The sequence below is a fragment of the Chelon labrosus genome (assembly GCF_963514085.1).
Source record: "Chelon labrosus genome assembly, chromosome: 13".
In the NCBI taxonomy this organism is placed as follows: domain Eukaryota; kingdom Metazoa; phylum Chordata; class Actinopteri; order Mugiliformes; family Mugilidae; genus Chelon; species Chelon labrosus.
In genome coordinates this window covers 21,458,981-21,480,108 of record NC_140346.1, presented here as the reverse complement: position 1 = coordinate 21,480,108, position 21,128 = coordinate 21,458,981, and positions in this window count along the sequence as shown.

The following is a 21,128-nucleotide window of genomic DNA, read 5'->3' as shown; positions in this document are numbered from 1 at the left end:
TCATGTTTGCTGTTCTCGAGGGATATTCTGTTAGAGCTGAAGTGTCAGAGGGACGCTGGCCATCACCGAGTGGCTCTGTCATGCAAATACTCCTGTTGTTTGCCTTCTGATGTTTTCCATTTTCAAGTTATTTGGGAGGCTTCGTTTGTCGCGTTGAGACGTCGTTGAACACCGCACGGCGGCTTTTTCATCCTGAATTCAGTCACGGCTTCGCTTTGTTGGGATTGTTAAGAAATCTCAGAATGAGGTGTTAGCTGCAGTGTTGTTTTCTAAAAAAAAAAAAAAGAAGTGAAGGAATCCCTGCAGAGAGCCAAAGAAACTAACAAACCTCAAAACACTGACGTGTGTCTGCTGCAGAGTGGATGCAGTGGAGTTAGAAGGCTAGAAGGGGTTTCATCATTTTTTTTTATTACTGTGTGAGATTCAGTTTAGAAACAACTGACTCAGAAAAACTAATTTCAGCAGGAGGAGGAGGAGGAGGAGGAGGAGGAGGAGGAGGCGAAGGAGGAGCGTGACCCTTTCGTTTCCTATTACATTACTCATGAACTCGTTCCTCATTACAGCGGGCCTGTACAATAACCAACTGTTGAGGTAAAACTCAGCTTTTCATTGATTGGCAAGTGATCAAAGCTCAGTCGTCCCCTGTGTACCATTTGACCATCTAAAAGAAATGGAATCAAAAGAGATTTCATAAACTAGCCTTTGATATATTTGATCAAAGAAAAAGTATTAATGCTGTAGACGTGGCAATACTGTAGTGTAAGAATACTCCATTAGTAAAGGATAATTTATTTAGATCTGAGACATGCATTTCACTAGATCCCAAACTGATCAAGTATCTGTGGGATGATCTACAGAGGCCCCTTCCCTCAACCCATAGGCCCCCCACTAACAACATCCTGTTGCCAGACACCACAGGACACCCTCAGAAGACCCATGTCCATTCTCTGATGAGTCACAACCGTTTTGGAGGCACAAGGGAGACGTACACAATATTAGTCATAATGTTATGCCTGATTGGCGTACACACAAACGAGTCCTTATTTCAACCCAGAATTTGTATCAGCAGGCAAACACTACCTCTCAAGGTCTTTCTCGAGGTCTGCAGTTTGATAGCAAAGATGAAATGGATCACGACAGAGCGAAGGGTGCACTTAAACAGCGGAAGAGCAAGAAGCTCTGATATGTGAAACGGCCGAGCACTTACGTACCATCGCTGTACGGACGCGAAGGAAAAGAGACGCTCTCCTGCCTTCTTCTGCCTCGTGTCAGAGTGCTGTGACGCTGAGGAATATGTAGGAATAAATGATTGTATTTATTAAGCGTGTTCTTCAGTACGTTGGCTCACCTAAGTTGTAAAATTGTGCTTTGCCACCCACAGGGACACAGGAAACAACGAACCTGTTCCTCAGGTGCTAAATTCATTTTTTGCTCACTGCCAGGTTCTGTGTTTTGTGACTCTTTAGTAGCTCCCAGAAAACCCTTATTTACCTGAAGCCTCCCTCTGTGGTTACACCAACATAAACACCTTGACTTACTCCGATCAGGCATAACATTATGACCACCTTCCTAATATTGTGTAGGTCTCCCTTGTGCCTCCAAAACAGTTGTGACTCATCAGAGAATGGACATGGGTCTTCTGAGGGTGTCCTGTGGTGTCTGGTAACACAATGTTATTAATGGGGGCCTTTGGGTCCTATGGGTTGAGGGGAGGGGCCTCTGTGGATCATCCCACAAATACTTGATCAGTTTGGGATCTAGGGAAATGCATGTCTCAGATCTAAATGAATTAGTATTATTACACAGTATTGCCACGTCTAGAGCATTAATACTTTTTCTTTTATTATATATATATCAAAGACTCATTTTATGAAATCTTGTTTGATTCCATTTCTTTTAGATATGTTTAATATGTATATGGAGGGTAACTTTACTTTGATCACTTACCAATCAATGAAAAGCTGAGGTTTACCTCAATAGTTGGTTATTGTAAACCGTTTTTGTGTGTGTGCCTGTGTCAGGCTGCATCCTGCTGGGGATGTCTGCTGCCATCAAGGAGTGTCTTTGCTATGAGGTGGGGGTCCCTGGTCTGGTCTAGGTGGGTGGTACATGTCTAAGTAACATCCACATTGAATGCCAGGTCTAAACGTTTCCCAGAAGAACATTGAATTGTCACAAGATGGTCAATGTTATTTACTTCTCCTATCAGTGGTTATGCCTGATTTTGACTTTGCGAATTTATCACAAGACTGCTGGGTGTCATGTGCCCTGAGTCTCCACTGTAGGGAAGCCGTAGCATTGTCAGTTGTGTCCTCAATGGCACCAAGAGAATCCTTCTCACAAAAGAAATTCATTCAAATTCACTTAGCCCCCTTTCCTCACTTGGATCCAATCAGTGCAGCCGTTTGGTGTAATCAGTGCTGTCTGTCTTGCTGGCTTCCTGGCCTTAAGGCTTTTTCCTATTAGTTTTTTTTTCCCCTCAGTGGGATGCTCGGTTTTCTGGACCAGAAGTTTATTGTCAGTGACTCCCGTGATAAATACAAATTGTGCTGTGTGTTCTATGTAGCATGTCCGGGCTCTCAGATTCCTGGGTGGTGCTTTCGGCCACAGGCGTTTTCCTCTATCGGTAATGATTTGTGTGGACGTGGCCGCCCGTGCGGGGCTGCATGTGAGGAAACCTATTTTCCTCCCGAACTTGCGGGTCGCTCAAGGATGAATTAGAGGCAGCCATTAGGTGAAGCATCTGTCAGATTAAACCAGATCTCACAACTTAAAGGATTTGAAGCTGAAAGGGACATGATTCCTAAATGCTTAAGCAAAAAAAAGAGGAGAAGGCTCCATGCTTGTGCCGAAGGCTTCGCTTTGATGGGGTTGGTTTTTATTTCAATACACTTCTTGACAAAGCCAAAACATGTTCTCTTCTGCCTGGGTGACTGCCCCTACTTGACCATGATGGCACCTGTTGCTTCAGTGATGGACGGTTGACAGAGGTGGCGACTTTCAACATCCTCCTGCGCCGATTTATAGTCGTCTTCTTAGTCTTCCTCTTCATAACTTACACCCTCCATATCCTCCCTCAGATATACAGCCACACCCGTACAACAAGAAATACTCAACACCCAGAGAGCAGAATGATTTTTGTCAACTTTGTTTGTAATATTTTAGGATTTTAGTGCCCTTATGCATCTTTTCTTATAGTAGGTGGAGGGAAATCACAACCACACAGCAACCAGTATGTGTAATTTCTGTGAAGACTTGTGATGGATCCAACAACTCATCTTCAACAGTTTAGGTTAATGAAATGTGTCGTGACCTCTCAATGCTTCTGTCCTCTCTTTATATATTTGCTGCGTTAGGAAGCAGGGCAGCTGCCCATTCCCCCCCCCTTCTTAATTTGGGAGACTTCTTCTCGGGTGTTTAGCAAAGTCAGAAGACGGTGGATCTGGAAGAGGACGGACGCCCTTCAGCAGCCGCTGCAGCAGCCGCGGACGTGCGCGCACCGCTGGAGGCAGTCGAGCTGCAGACCGGAGCCTGTTCGGAGCAACTCTGGCTGATGTTAGCGGCAGAGAGAGAGAGACAGAGAGAGAAAGAGAGAGAGAGAGAGAGAGCTGGGTGGGCATGACATGTGAGCCAAGTCTGCACAGATAGGTAGGCTATACAACACATACACCAAAGTATGTCTGCGGCATGGGCGCGTCGATGCTCACAGGGACTTGACACAGGTGAATGAGAGCACAGCTGCGGATTCTACTGTTTTTATTTTTTTCATTTATCCCTCTGCTCGTTGAGGGTAGAGAGAGAGAGGGAGAGAGAGGGAGGGAGAGAACGCTGCTCCCCTTGCTGCCCGCTTCACCCCGACTCATCCTGGTAAGGTGCAGCAGTCAGGAGAGGGACGCAGGAAGAGCCTCTGTTCAATTAACTGTCCGACACAGCGTTGCAGAATAACGTGACGGCTTTGCTGAGTGGACGCGGGGACCGAGACGCGCGGGAGAGGACACTATGTCAAAGGAGACGAGGGTAAAAGGTAAGCGGACACTGGGGAGCACGCACGGCGCGGCGGCGGCGCGGCACGGCGCGGCGCTAACAGGTAGAAACCCGCCACTCGCGCCGCTGGATGTTGGCACGCACTGCTGCATGAATGGAGGCGATCCGTAGGAATGCGCGACAGTCAAAACAGACGTGTGCGCGTCGGGCAGTCCTGTCCGGCGGTGGAGCGTCCTCGGATGAGTGACGAGTCGGTCACACAAGCGTGTCCGTGACGCCGCGGGGTCAAATACGGGAGAGGCTGATTGACCGGATAGTGTCCGGTGAGGCGACGCTGACGGTCCGCCTGTCTCCGCTGTCACAGCTATTACTACTGTATGTGCCATCCTGTCTAAACAGCAGCCTGTACGGGGGCGGAGGCACTATTTTTGGTCACACAGCTATTAAAAATCAGGATGTGACCACAAAGGAGGAAACTTCACATGATATCCTCCTAAGCCTGGAAACACAGCAGAACTCAAATATCCCAAAACAGGAGAATTGAAATAAATAAATAAATAAATCTAATGGAGTAGTCCAGAGGATTGCTAATAATAGCAGCTGGTTATTCATGCAGCTCATTTGATTGTTAAATGGGATGAGAGGAATGTGAAAGAGCAGTGGCAGGACAGCTTCAGCATGAGGCCTCTGAAGCCCTGACATTTCTGTGGTGTGAAAGGTTTATTGTTGCAGGTTTTGCTTTCTCAGGTGTGCCACCTGTTTGCACTGTGGTCTTTGAACTAATCTCTCAAAAAAAATATGCAGTGCTTAATATTATAATACCTCTTTGAAATCACGTGCATCTTTTGCCGGTGCATCTGAAAGCCCAGTTTCCCTACAGACGGATTCCAGTGTCACAGGATGTCAAACTGTTGACACGTGGACAACTTCCTTGCTGCAGAGCCAACTCACTTCTTTGTGCGGCCTCCGGGCTCCGAACGGGGCTGAGGATTTTCCTGCAAAGGCTCAGATCACTAATGCTCCAAGTGGTGTCACAGTATAGAGGGGGTTTTATTCACTGTGGTCTTTTGGCTTTTGAATATTGCTGCCTTGCTTTTAAAGTAACACCCCTGGATACGAGGTGCAGGTGACATCCAAAGGAGAACTTCTGTAAAATACCACGAAAAAAGTGTTTCCCTTTTATCTGCAAGCTGACAGAAGTGATCAGGAAGTGATATTAACCCTTTACAGTCTGGATTTCTCTCTCAGAGTCTTTTTGTTTATGTGTTTCATGCACATTAGACGGCATGTTTTTATGCCATTAAAAATCTTTTCCAAGAAGATTATTTTTAAGGAGGAGGATTTGATAACCCGCCCTGGATGATGCCACTTGGAGTAAATAAGATGATCAAGAGGCTACATAAATTGTGACCTTTTATTTTTAGAAAACCCCCCAAAATATCAAGGGGAAGCAACGCCGAATAAACTTTTTAGAAACGCTGGGAAAGTTCATTTGTGAGACACTGAAGTGAAAGCATCTGAACGTGCACTGGCAGCACAGCAGATGCGTGAGCGTGAAAAGGGAACCCACAAAGAGGAACCTTTTCATTCTCACACCGAGGCAACGATATCTGGGTCACAGCTTTATAAAGAGTTTAGTGTGTGTAGCCCGCCGCTCTGTGCAAATCAAAGTGTGCGTACATAAAGCCGTCAGGTGCAGCCTCTCAAGCCGCAAAGAGTTTGTGTATACTCCAGAAATCAAGCGAGTGGTCCTATTTTTAGCCGAGACTATCTCAGAAGACAAATTAGCTTCTCTGGATGCATGGGAAACCAATTTTTGGTTTATCTGAACAGCTGCAGCTGGATTTCTCCTCCACTAAATCTTAATTATATTGCTTTGAGCCTCACCGTAAAATTCACTTGTTAATGGGAGCTGCACCGCGAGGCCCTATATTACCTCAGCCGAGCTTTATAAAACCACGAGAGCCCCGCGATGCTCCGGCAGCCCGGTGGCAGATTGATGGCAAGGTGCACCGTGCGTGGGGGTTACTGTTAGCACGGCCGTATATTAAGCATAGCAGCGTATCTGTTTTCATTAAATATCGCTTGACCTCGGCTCACGGTGTTGCTCGCAAAGTAGGGCAGTCCTTACAGTCCCGACAATATCGCCTCTATCTTTTAATTTCTCAACTTTCATGTATGCAGATTGTATCTTCGCCACTTTCAATTATTATGAGCGCTTCAGGGGATCCTACCCTTCTTTAATTCATCTCTAAGCGTTGATTCACTTGAGAGCAAAACTCTGCATTATCATCCAGGCTGGGAGCTGTGACATAAAAAAGGCATGGAGAATATGGATATGCTCTATATTTAATCATTAAAGTGTAACAGCCGCTGTTGATGATCTAAGCTTTTCAGTTTGCACAGGCAAACTGAAAAGCTTCTGCAGACACGTGGCCTCATGCCCAGATTCAAAGACTGTCTATCAAAACAGAAGAGAGCCCCAGTTTTAATCATCCAAATACTGAAAGATAATTTGAGCTCAGTAATAAGGATTTAGGAATTACGAGAGCGGCGCTGAGTGACGCTTCGGCCCGTCCTCGAAATAAAGCAGGTGTGAGTCAGAATTTAAAGGACATTAATGGATTTCTCAAAGCTAAATATCTCAATAATTACCAGATGGTTTGACATGACATTTTGTCCACATGTCTCCACATGATGGTCTTGATTTTGTCTTTTTAACGCCGCGTTAAGGTCAGCATTTTAATTTCTCCATTTCCTCGGTTTGTAAAATCCAGTGATTTTGTTTCTAAGGGATGGAACATGCTGTGACACATATCTACACCCATCCATCTCCATCTATTTTTTGTTTTTTGCTATCTGCTGAAGAGCCCCACATATCAGTTTGGGTTTTTATCATCTTTTGGACAAACAATCAGCAGGTGTGAAAATGCAAGCCTGTCTCTGTCTCCGTCTCCTCGAGGCTACTTCCAGCACCACTGTGTGAGCTGCAGCTTGGAGCCAGACAGATACTGGTGCCAAACGGCTATTAAGAAATTTTGCTTTTCTTAATCATCCTCGGCCATCTTCATCACCCCCCCACCCCCCAAAAACATTTAACCAATCCCTGCTGTTTGTCCTTTCTTTGACTTTCTTGACTATTTCAGGACTCAGTGTGAGGTGAACAAGCTCTGAGCATTTTCTATTCCTCATAGCTGATACATCTGGACCAGTCTGAAGGGCTTTTTAATACAATCCTACCTGCTCCGATCCAGCTAACAACAGGAGCTGAAGGATGCTGATGAGCAGCCTCTTCTAACGCTCTAAATTTAGTCAATTCAAGGATTTTGCAGGCATTTTTTTTTAATAGCGCACAATTTCTGCTTAAGAATAAATGCATTACTGTCAGTGATTCCTCAAACTCATTTCTCATCACTCACTTCAAGACATGACACTGTGTTTTACTGCAGGAGCTCGCTGTGTTCCCACTATGTTCCTACTGGCAAACCGTCCCCAGACAGCCTGCTTAACAAACAGCACCGCTGTGTTCTCTGAATTCAACAGAGGCGTGCGCTAATGCATTCAGCCCGTGACCTCAGTTATTGTATTTGATCACACAAAACAGTGTTAATTTAAATTTAATAGCTGTTTGTCACTGGGAGGCACAGTGGGCTTGTGTCAGGGAGCAGCTATTCACCGCGCACACGGCAGCTGGGCCGCCGCTGTTTGAGGTCAGAGACGCGGAGGAGGCAGGGGACCGGCTCACCTGGAGTCTGGCGGTATAGTCTGCTCAGTGTCTGTCACGGCCTAAAGTCTCCATGGCCGAAAGTCTCCACGGCGTACTGGTGTGGAGGACGGAAACAGTGCTTTCAGTTTTGGCTTCAGTGAATCATGTCAGATTTACAAAAAACTACTAAAACGGACTCTTGAATTAATAATTACTCTCTCATGCAAAACTATTAGCAAAAGCACTTATTTTAAAATCTCCCTGCCAACAGGGAGCAAGTGGTTTAAGTGCGGTCAGACCGGTTTGGGTTTCTGGCAACTTCCATCACTGATTAAAGCCTGAGTTGAATTGTCAATAACTCTGATCAGCAGCTTTTAGAAACGGCCCATGATAGACCTGAAGTGCTTTGATGATTAATTGATAAACTGATCAACAGACAGTAGTGATGTGTCATGAGCAAAAGAGCCAGTTCTAAGAGCCGATGATTGGCAGCGGATCAGAAGAGCCGATTCCCATCGACTGAGAGCCGGCTCCCCGCTGTTTTGTTTTTTTTTCCCCTTTGGCTCGTTCATCTCTGCTCGCGTGAGGACGGGGTCAGAACTTTCTTTTGATGTTTACGCCATGTGGCCAATCACATGTGAGGACTTAGGATCATACCATTATGTGAAAGCAGAGAGGCTGACTGAGTAAGACAGCAGACAGTGATACTCATGGAGAGAAGAAATCGCATCAAAGATGAGGCATCTGATTTTTTTTCAATGCCAGTATGCATTAAGGACATTTATACTGTTTGTTTACTGGTTCAGTTTTTGCTTGTGTGGATTTGATTTCAATGTTTTGTTCATTATTTTTTTTTTTTGCACAATTACAGGTTTATTGGAATATTAAACAAAAGTAAGAATGCTTTTATAACAGAATAACTGCACACAATGTGACAATTATTAGGCTTCTCATACGAACATTGAATTCAAAAGGGCTTATCAACACACAAACCATATGTATTTGCTGTATTGGGCTAACATATTAGGCTATAAACGATACTAAATAAAGAGCTGTTCGGGAGCCGTGACAAAAGAGCCGGCTCTCAGAAAAGAGCAGAACTTCCCATCACTAACAAACCGTACCGATTTTGCTAATCACTGTGTTATATAAATAGTCTTTTAAACCACATTTGCAAAAGATTCAGTGGTCCCCACTTCTTAAATGTGAATTCTAGCCACTTTCCTTTGCCTTGTTTAGCAATAAACTGAAAATCTTCAAGGTTTGCTCAGTTTTGCCCAACAATGCAAGGAACACTGGAGACAATTGTTAGCTGCAGCCTCTGTCCGTAGAACAGTGCAGGATAGAAGCTTCATTATGACACGGTACAGTTAGGGTTTTAGACGGGCAATCTTACAAGATTGCTTTTCCGTTCAGATGGACCCATTGTACACCACCACCCATTGTACACCTAAGATATTGTTCTCAGGAGATGGTGGGGACCAAAAACAGAGCTAAAAAAAAAAAAAAGAAGTAAATATTGAATAAAACTGCTGCAAAAGCTGACGCTTAAATAAGCAACTCTTTGCTAACAAGATTAAATGTAACACTCAACGCACTGCAAATGTATGTTATTATCCAACTACCTCGCACAAGAGGGTAGCGCAGAGACTTCTTTGCTCTCAGGTGTTTGCTAACCATCGCTTTTGACTGCCTTGTTTCACCAGTTTCCCAACTACACAAACATACACTGCACAATAATTCAGATATAGGCCACCCCTATACAGTAGTACACACAGATCTTCTCATCATTTCTTTAAGAAAGGCAGTAAAGCATGGATTACTTTATTATGTAAACCTCTTTGCATGCAGTTATCCTCAAGCTGGACATATAGTATGTGGCCATTGTTGCACAGGCAGAACAGGCGCTAGCTTTAATAATTAACAGCCAGTCGAAGGGTAACAGTCCATTAACAGTCAATCTGCATCGTCTTAGTGTAGATAAATCTCATCCAGGAAGGTGACTGACTTAAAATTTTTGAGGAGAGAGCAATCTCCTCCTCTGTCATCTTTCATTGAATGAGTGGCTTGATTTTAACTGTGTGATGAAATGAGGTTTAATTAAATTACAAAGCGGACTATTAATAGCTTTTTCTAGCACACCACAAAGGACAGGCCAGGCCTCATTGTTTACCTTATGGTGTTCACCGAGGCAGGACATAAACAGTCTCTGCAGACACGGATTCCTTTCCCTTTTAAGTCCTTTTCTCTCCATTTTTTTTTTATTATTATTTTTTTGGCGCATGTTATTCCCATTCGATTTTCATCTCTACTGAGGCATGTTGAGATGAGGGGGCAGACGACGCACTCCTCACTTCCTCCCCTTTCTCCACACACAGGAAGACATTATTGGATTTCCTCCACACATTGTAGACATCACACTCTGATGCCGCCCAATATTCAATTCAGAAGCGGTTCGCACCATCAGAGAGCTCTCCTGCCCTTTCTCTCTCCGGCAGCCCTTTTGGGTGCTGTTAGTTGTGTCGAGTTCCCCGAATATTAAAAGCTGCTAATTATAATATGAGGAGTTTGGCTCTAATGTAGCTTACAGACCACCATCTGTGGTGGAGAGGAGTGAGGGCAATAAAGAACAGGCGAAAAGAGATTAGTAGAGGATGGTAGAAACTGATCCAAATCAGATTAGGTCTGTGATGAAGAGACCATCCTTCCTGGTCCAGCATCTAGTTCATGCTGGACCAGTTTCACATTCAGACTTGTAATACTCATGTTACATGCGTTATACATACATGTCCATGTCCAACCTCATTGCAGGAAGTCTGAATTGGTAACTGTGGATTTTTTGCAGATTTTCTGTCTGTAAATTAATAAGTCTGTGGCGATTGTGGGGACATTATTGTCTTTTATGCCACCTAAACACTTAACTCTGGTGCTTTTGCCTATGTAGTCAGATTTAACAAATGCTTTAACTCAAAATGTGTACCAGAAGCAGCTGCAGGAACTACTGCTATGAAATCAGGCTGTAAATATGACAAGATTAATTTAAATATTCTGTTTGTATAAGTATACCTTATCCAGTAATATCTTGTGGCATAAACATGCGTGTAAAAGTGCGTTTAAAATAATGAATTGTGTATTTATTACAGCGAAGTATGTTCTATCCAAAGTTCTTCACGCATATAAAACCGTCCTTCTTCCACTGTCAGATTAGATTAGATTGTTTACACCGTGCTGTGTCATTAAAAACCTTTAAATGTGAAAAGTAGAAACAGTTGATGCTTTGTCCATGAGTGCATTTCCTTCCTCAGAGTTTTTGTTGTGTTGTAATAGCCACCTACTCATAACATTTATAATTCATACTTTCATTATTCCACTGGGTGTCCTTCTCAGGTGAATACAAACACCAAAATCATGGGACAATCGGGACAATCGCCACAAACTGGCCTCCTCGAAAAGGTGATTTAGCCAAGCCCTCCACGGAGCTGGGTGCAAATGCAAACTTGGCACACTTTGTGAAAAGTAACTCCAGAATTTGGCCAAATTTATGTCAAATGTGTCTCCTAACCACCGAACTCCCTCTCCTCCAGCATTTAGCACTAGATGAGACTCAATTCCCCTCTTCTGTTTCTGTCTGCCTCTTGCTATTAATCAAGGGGGTCCAGGTGCAGTCTTGGCTAATGCACATATTATGTAACTTCTTCTCTGCAAGTCGTGTAAGCTCTTCATAACCAGCAGAGAAGATGCCCGTTCAGTCACCAGAATAAGTGTTTTGATTTTCGCATGTGGGTCAGCAGCATAGAAAAATGCAGCAGTCCGTGTGACATCTTTTTTTTTTTTTTTTGTATGTGTGTGTATGTGCGCCGTTTTAATACATAAGAACCAAACGACAGCAGTATAGCTGCACTCTGAGACGTCCCTGTGAATCAGTACATATTTTAGGCTGTACTTGAGTTGGATATTTCCACGCCAGAAGATTTATAATCCACTTTGTTTCAGGATTTACCACACCCTTCACTCTTTTTTATGCTGCTTTGAGTACGGTTTGGAAGGATAAAGGCTCACGCGTACATCCTGTGAGATTTATGGAAATGACGACGCCTTTCTGTGAAAGCCACCTGCAAGGCAATTCAGCTGCAATTAAAGCCAGGTGCACGATGAATCCCCAGGTGATATGAGGGAACCGCCACCTCCCCTACAAACTTTAGGAATTAATGAAGCAAAGATTAAATACTGCGTATGATTGTTATGCTCAAACTGCAGAGGCCCGAGGCGAAAGAGTTCAATTACTACAATTGTTTGAAAAATTGTAGCCCTTTGGATAACCCTTTGAAAATAGACAGGCTTTTATGTATTGTACATTTTTAACTGCTACCGTTGGCTATTGTTTATTCAGTGTTTTATTGTTGCTTATATTCTAGATATTTCATTACTATTAGTATTCATTTTTTTTACACAGCTGGAGGTATCTGTGTAGTCTGAGGTTTAGTTGTTATGTTAGTATAATTTTTGACAAAGTTGTAAAGGCATATACAGAAGGATGAATGATTTCAGTATTAATCTATCCAAGAGATCCACCTGAAATATTTCTGATTGTTGAGGCTATAATTTCACAGCATCTTCAGCAGCTGCTTAATAATTATTTAAAAAATTATCTGCCCTACATTTCGGTGCTGCAGGTTAATGTGTCTCCACTGAATTTCCCCTTAATGTATCTGGTGTGCACTGAAATCAATGGAAAAATACCCTATAGATTAATAAATAATAGGGTTTGTTTAAAGCAAATAGCCAGAGAGTCGGAGAGAGAGATTTTCTCCCACTGCGAGTATCATATAACATATGAGTCACACAGGCTGAAAGATGTTCTTTGCTCGTTTATTATTATGCTGTTAACTTTTGCTTTTTTTTTTCCATCTGTAAATGCAGTCTGGGCACATCTGCAGCAAATGGCAACAACAAATTGAGGTGCATATTTGTTTGATTTGATCCATTTCCATTCCAGTCCTGTTTGATGATTAAACTTGTTATTGCTTCTTTTCTATACAGTGTGTTCTTTTGAAAAATGTCAGATTCTTATACGTGTGCAGCATATGCTTCCCTTTAATGTAACTAAACTAAAGCAGTACTCATTTGCACTGTCAGATAAATAACCTTAAAGCAAAACCAGGTCATCTCTGTTAGTGTAGAGTCAGTAGTGTAGCTTAGTGGGCGGGGCTTATCTGGAGGCAAAACAATCCACTTCGCAGGAAAACCTTTGTTCATTCTGACTTTTATCTGAATTTGTGCGGTCGCTCACTCTCTAAATAGACAGATGAATCAACAAGATAGATAGATAGATAGATAGGTAGATAGATAGATAGATAGATACTTTATTTAAAAACATAAAAAACATTAACTGGCGATACCAGATTGGCCGACAAGTAAGCAACAACACAATCTGACAGGATTAGCTACTGTGCAACGGCAAGTGTGTGCCAATGTAAGTATCCCCGCCAAGAACTGTTGTCATGGTAACTTCACAAGCAGTGCTCGCATATCAATCAAACCAAACACGCTGCAATTCAAGGTATTCATCTGTAATCATCTTAAAGTAAATACTAACGTTCTATTCGGATGAATATGAGAATTTATTTTAATAGATATGCCACGTGTTACTTTCCAAAACCTCCTCAACGAGACGTAATCGACGTAGTTTCGTCGATCCGCCTTCATAATTTCTATGCGCGCTCCCGTGGCAAGGGGCACACTTCCTGTCGGGGTCGGGGATACTTACATTGGCACAACACCTGTGCGTTTACACGTGCTTGACAGAGAAACCAAGCGTGTACACTATAAATCCTCTCCACAGCTAACTGCACTAGCATGGCTGGGTAAGTAACATACGCATTGTATTTGTTAACTGCTTTCAACCAAATATTCAGCAAGTTCAAGTTAGAATGCAAGTTGTATGAACCCTGCTAGGATAAGACTGTAGGGAATATCAACAATTTCCCATAAAATTTAAATTAAATAAAAATAAAATTTAAAAGGAGTACTCAATGTGTCAACAGTCCAGTAGCTATAATAAGATACCATCAACCTCTACCATTACTGAAAACAACAACAAACATAACAGTTGGCAAACTCTGACCTTATGAGAAGACTTCACTACTTATGCGGTCATTTACACCACAAGGCGGCGCTATAAACTACTGTCATATCTTGCTGGTCTTAATGGAACTGAGCCATAATGGCAACCACATCAAAATGTCAAAACAGCTTACCATTAGGAAGTGTTTACTGACCATCAACCCTTGGCATATTCAACATCCTGCAGATATGTATGTGTTTGATATTTGGTGTTTGTTTCTGGCCATCTGATAAATGCAAGTCCATTATTCACCCTTGTTTTGGCTCTGTTTTGATCTCTTATGCTAAATGCTAGAGGCTATCTGTCTCTATCTGCTGTTTCTCGCTGAGCAAATTGTATGCAGCAGTTTTGTTTTGACAACAGCTGTATTTCGCAGCAGTTTAAAAATGTATTTATATATTTTTAAAATAGTGAGATAAGGGCAGTGTCACCAAACAGGTTAAAATGCACCTGTGTGAATGAGATGGGTCAGATGTTTTTAGTAGTAAGTGAGCTAAACCGTCCGACCCATCACAAATTACCGTGTGCAGCACTGCTACAACATGCACGTCATAAAGTTAGAGAATCCTACCTGCATGTAAACAGCTAGAGGAGGTATAACTGGTGATTGCAATGGAGCTGCTTGAGTAATGGACGCTTCCAGCCGACCATTTCAACCAGCTGCAGGCTTCTGTTTAAACGTCGCAGCAAGTAGATAATGGAAAAGAAGAGATGAAAGAAGGACGAGATGAATCACGAGCAACCTTGTGCTGTGTTCCTGCTCTGAAGTAAAGCTTTTTTAGATACTTAGAGGTTTCCTTTGAACACAGTCCAGTGAAGTGCTGGGCTTCACTTTCTCTCTCTTCTTCTTACTTTCCATAAGTTGTATGTTCAGTTTCAAAAGACGAGCTGTTTGGGTTTCACATCCTTTGATTTTGCAGACAAAAGCAATGTGATCAGAGTGACTGATGAATTACCAAGTGCGGTTTTTGGTCGGTGATTTTGTTTGAACACTGAAACTGAATTTAAACATGTCTGTTTAATGAGCAGGACACACTAAGATCTAGTTTGTGAAATGTAGATTGGTATACCACTTTTGCTCCAGCATCAGCAGGAGGTTGTTGGGGTGGATGGGGGGGTGAACAAAACAAGCAACTATCACAGCAGAGGCTTTGTTGTCTAAACCTATCCAAAGTTGTTTGTCTGGATGCAACAGACAGCCAACTTTGGTCTTTGACCAAGGTTAGGGTAAGACTGTGATTTTATGAAATGTAAATATGAATGTGGGGCGGCACAGTGGTTAGGTTAATTGGTGATTGTACATTGGCCGTAGGTGTGAGTGTGAATGGTTGGCTGTCTTTCTGTCTTAGCCCTGTAATAGATTGGTGACCTGTCCAGGGTGTACCCTGCCTCTCGCCCAATGACAGCTGGGACCATCCAGAGTACAAGCAATAATGTAGTTTTAGTTAGCTACTGATGCAGCGATGCAGTTTAGTTTTAGTTTTAACACTGGGAGTCTGGTAGTATAAAGTACTACTGTCGCACAGAGAGAGTTGCTAGCATGGCTGTAAACTTTAAAAACTGTGGTCTGTTGTTGGTAGCATGATATGTGATTGTTGGCTGCGTGTAGGACATTGTGAATATTTCAAATACTTATTGGTAAAGTGTAAATTTGTTTCAGCCTTCATAGAGAGCTTTCATTTTAAAGCGGTGTTGTTAATTATTTAACACCGTCGAGATGTGAGACTAGAGTCTAATTAGACCAATACTGATTTCCAGTACTCTGTTTAGTGGAACAACCTTAAGCCTTTTCCTTGTAAAGAATGAGTTATACACATGAAAGAGGACTCTCCTTTCTCTCAATCGGTAGTTCTCTGCAGCATGAATAAACACGCTCGTCTGCAGTCTCCGGCAAATATTACGTAGGTGAGGGACGTCTTGTCATAGAAAAATGACGTACAAATGCCTGCTGGGTTCCTGACTTCCAGAAAGTGCACATGTATACCCTGTTGCAGTTTGCTTGATCATAATCTGCAGTTCTTTCAAACTCTATTCACTCTATCTGTTGGGAGATAGTGTACAGAAAATGCCCTGCAGGGATCTGCAGCAATCATTTCCATTACCCAGTGGGGAAGACTTTCCATGATGATAGGTGCACATGAGGCGTGGTGCTTCAGTCACCCAAGCCGTTGGTTAGATTGTCTTAAGTGCCTGCTCAGCTCCAGGAGTCAACCGGATCCAGTGACATCTGGTTAGTATACAGTAGACTGGTACCAGCGCCGGGAGTACATCCACTGAATAAAAACAGTACTCTAAGAATACTTGGAGCTGTTCATAATGTGACTGACCTGTATCCGGAGCACTCAGCACATCAAATCCCAAGATGGAGAAAGCTGTTTGTCAGTTGTTTACTGTGGCAGCTGGCTTGGTATAGCGGGATCGTAAGTGTTTTTTATTTTTCAAAGTAGTTCCTTTGCTGTGCACCCCATCAGCTCCTCATCACACTCAGCATGCGCTCTCAGGGCTCACGGGAGCTCTCAAAACTGCGGCACACAAGGACCCCCTCCATCCATCCATCCGTATGCCATTTCAGGATGTCTCTTTCAAATACTCAGCAGAGAGTCAAGTGGAAGTCACTGAGGACAGCGACGGGTCAGCTGAGGTCTTACATAAAGGCCGACATTGGCAACCACACAGATGTATAAGTTTCATTTTTCACCCTTTCAGCTCAGTTTTTGCTGCCTGCTCTAAAACAAGCTGCAAACATTAGCAAATGTACTTGATTCACTATCAAGTAATACCAAAGTAATGACGTGGCTTTGTTTCCATGGACAGCAGAATTTCATGCGACATTAATCAACGTCAATTCATACATGGTATTTTCTGGGGTTACAAGTTATGTGTAAAAAACACAGTTTGTGGAGTATATGCCTGCTGGGCAAGAACCGTCTTGGATGCTGATCAGTTGAAGATAAATCTATAATCTGTCTTGTCCAAGGGTTAGGAATAAATAACAAGTGTCACATTTTCTCTTGCAATGTTACAACTGTGCTGTATGGTTATCTTCACATAGAAGATTGAAATAAAGACACCATCTTGTATTTTGTGCTGTGTACATTAATGTCTGTGTCAGTCTGACATAAAGCATGAAACATAAATGAGAACTTGGGCTAGAACCACAAGCAAACACGCCAGCTGTCTGCTGATGGGATAAGTGAGTAAGCGATGCTGACTCACTTACAATGTAACGCATTAATGTGCGGTTCTTGCCTGCTGTAGTTACCTGTGTCCTGGTCAAGTGTTTGCCGAGAGTTTCAGTTGTATTTATAGCTCCTGTTTGTATTTTGTGTAAGTGGGAATGTATTTGCATTTTCAACGAGGAAAGGGTTTTTCTGAAAACGGCAATCATCTTCATATTTGGTGTAATAGCTTGTTTGGCTGTGAGGAGAGAATTGCATAATTTGGCCAAATTGTCTTGTTGTTGTGGATATGTTGATCTCCTTGACTGGTTTTGTTGACATTACCAACTGAGAGATGGTATATAGGATTTGGCTGTATAGAAGGGAAAATGCCGCTTGGCTGGCAGTGGTGTTGCTGCTCTGAATGTTGATGCACTATGAATGCTAACTCGAGGACGGGACTGATTCTCACTTGAGCCTTCTCACTCGTCCTCCACAGTGTAGGTCTAGATGACAGTGTTAAAGACGGTGTAGTGATTGAGGGATCCTGGAGCCAATACAATACAATACAATACAAATCCCTGATGGGCAGAGTTGTAGCTAAGACAAAGGTCGAAGAGGGAGCTCCCATCTTCTTCCTAAGGCCAGCTGACTATTCATGTCCAGGACGTCATGATTCTCCTTGTCAGAAAGACAAGGCCTCTGGGTCGTTCATTCATATAATGTAATCCGTATACCCCGAGCCCAAGCTCTGTTATTATGTAGCCGTATCGTGCAACTGTTAGTTACCATGATAGTCATTGCAACCAGGAAGTGATGACAGTCTGTTCGAAAGACAAACAGTTGCAGTGTTTCTGTAAATCTAAATCTGCAAAATAATATTTGTTTTATTATTAAAGGATGTCTGCGAATGAAAGGTTTTGGAGAGGACGTAGAAGCTATTTTTTTGGGGGCAGAAAATGAATTTACATCATTGCTATTGCCATGGCAGGGGTAGGATGTCTGTTTTCTGACAAAAACACGACTTCAAAAGAAAGCCAGCCTCCGTGTTAAAATATCCAACAGCAGAAATAAACATGGTTACAGTCTATTCGAAATCTAGGTGACTCTGGATTTCTCTGTTAATAACAGAATCCAACTCACTAGTTTGATTTGTATTAAGGATTAAAGTTATGCATAATTAAGGGCATGGCTGCCCTGAGAGAAAGGTGGATGTCCTCATAGGACTCTAGCGGCCTGTTTAGGTGTCACCCACTCACCTCAGCTCCACTCTTTCTCCACCTCTTTGTCAATTTTGGAATTAGCTGTATATGTGTGTGTATTATGGCCTTTCCTGTCTCTTGAATGAAGTTATTCATTTTATGCTTGTTTATAATATATTTTCCATTATTCATTTAATAGCAAAGCCTTTATAGTGAATTACTTTATCAGTGACATGGTTCATGGTCACATTACGTAATATTTGGAAAACCGAGCCTTGAAGATTTGACCCTGGGTCAGGAGGGAGACGTGTGGTTCATCAGCTGGCTGAGGGGAGATGTTCCTCAAGGCCTATGAAATCCCTGTCCCAGTGAGGAAGACGGCACCAGGGAGTTATTAAACAATGTTGAATGAACGACATTGGAACTTTGGCACAGTTTGGCTGAATTATACATGAAACTAGGGCTTCTGATATGTAGATAATCTTGTTCTAAAATACAGTATCATGATTTGTCTGGGTTTAATAATAGTAATTTAAATGGACTTTCACACCACTGCGTTTCTGCTTCAGTGATTTTCTTTAGACATAATTTGCTATTCTCTGTGTTTGCTTTGGTTTGAGAATGTACTTGAGAATGAATATTGTGAATAAAATGGGAAAGGCTCTAAATCCCTTTCTTCTTTTTTTCTTTTCTTAAATTTCTTAGCTTCCCTTCCTCGCTGAGACACTTGAGCTATGACACTGCTCAAACTAAAGTCCACTTGGGTCTTCCCACCCTGCTGTGACACTTGAAAGACCACCTATCCCGCACCTGCGGCATTCACGCTTGTTTTTCTCTCCGAAGCTTTAGCGCGGTCAATCAACATGCTGAGAGAAAGGGGGGAAAAATACGCATGATTTGTGTTCTGTGTGTTCTGTAATTAATGGCACAACCCCGTCTGTCGTTATCAGTAACGTCTAAAAGCAGATCTTCTGTCTTTTTTTCCCCTCCCTGATCCACAGGTTCATCACGAAAACACAGCGCCTCTCATTGGTGTCTGCAGAACATCGCACAAGAATCAGTTGACAGCTCCGATGAGGAGTTCTTTGATGCCAGAGGTTAGTATTACATTTTTATTTCCCATCTTATCCGCGATACACCTTGTATTAGTCTCTTGGGGCATTGTAAACACTCCATCATACTTGCAGCACTTTCCAGTGCAAGTACTGAATGAAATTTAGCCGTTAGTATGGATTAATTATTAATAGTTTGAGATGCTTTCTATGATGCAAACAGCCTATATCACAAACAACAGTAACCCTGTTTTTATTATTTCGTCTGTATTGGCAAGGACGACCAATAAAAACAGACACATCCAGGCCCTCATTGCTATTTGGGGAAAAGAGGCCAGAAGGAGCCGGAGTCAGCGGCTAGAAACAAAAACACTGTGATTTGTTAGCATCTGGTAAAATAATATGGACGCTATGTGCAGCCAAATAGAGCAAGGAACAAGTTTGACAAATGAAACATGATTATAGAAAAACTATGAATGACAATATGTGCTGGGGAGCAAACCATGAAACAAGTGACTTAACAAACTGGATACCACATGTTGAGTTGAAAATATCTTATTTTTCAAAGTCAACACTTTAAATCTTAAAAATATTATTTTTTCATCCCTTATGCCTTTATTTATGATAGTTACTAGTGAAAAGAAACAGGAAGTAATGGGCCGAGAGTGAGGGAATGGCTTTCAGCACGGGGTGCAGGCTGGAATCAAACTTGTACCTTTTCAATGATTACTATAGCTCAGTCAATATGCTACTCTCCACAATTGCTGGAACCGAAGAGATAATTAATAATGAATTCACTAATTGTTTTGGCTTTGGAAAATTTTAGTCAAACCTCCTGCCAAAGCCTAATGGAGCTCCTAAATGTTTGGGTTGTGGAGGCCAAGGCGGTAGTTCCTGTGATGAAACAGTTAATTTCTCTCTTTTATTTTTGAAGCTGAAGAAACACAGGACAACATTTATGAACAAATCGCAATATGAACGTGAATTTTATAGTATTGCTGTGCGTACTGGTGAGGATGTTCTTGTGTCTTACAAACAGATCTAGTATGAACTTCTGTCATTCTCAAATTGTTGTCCTTTTCCAGCTCACTGCTCTCGTCCACTTACTCAGTTTTCAGACCGTCCAGAAATAGACACACTTGAGAACATGTTGCACTGCTAGCCTTTTCGAGGTCCCAGAGGGAGTTCATCAGCGCATAAGTACAATACTTATCCCGCCAGTTACCCACTCCAAGTGCTTATCCCCCAAGAGTCTGATGGTAGATATACTAATTAATTATGCTTTAGTATTATAACATGTTCTTATTTTACATTAAGCCTGTCAATATCCAGCGGGGTGTTTAGAATTTCTAAACCCCAACAGTCCTCCCTATTACATAAAAACATGACGGAAATGGGTCTCAGTGGGTACCTGATTATATATTATCTGAAACATACTCTGCTCCGTTTCTGTTTCTTTTCACATTTTAAGCACTGTGCTAAAAAATTGTGTGCTGCAGATTTCCTTCATTCCCCTCTGTCATTCACTTTCTCTTTTGTTCATCTCATTTTCCCCTTTCTTTCTGGCTCAATCCTTCTCTCCCTCGACATTCATTTCCCTTCACTCCCTTCCCTCCCATATTCTGTTTGCCAAAAAAAGGCACATTCCCACCGCACGGCCCTAGAAAACATGAAATATGTATCCTTATCACAGCTGTCACAGAGCAGAGCTGCGCATTGCTCTAAATGCATTTTGTGAGACTGCCGTCGAGGCATCTATCGGCGTCGAGAAGTCACAGGGGGATAGGAAATGCGTGCATTTGAACCGATGTAGCTCATCACCCTCACGCTATCTACAGCACAGAATTCCACACTCAGACATGAAATATCCTAACAGAGTGTGAAGGGAAAGAGAAATAGATG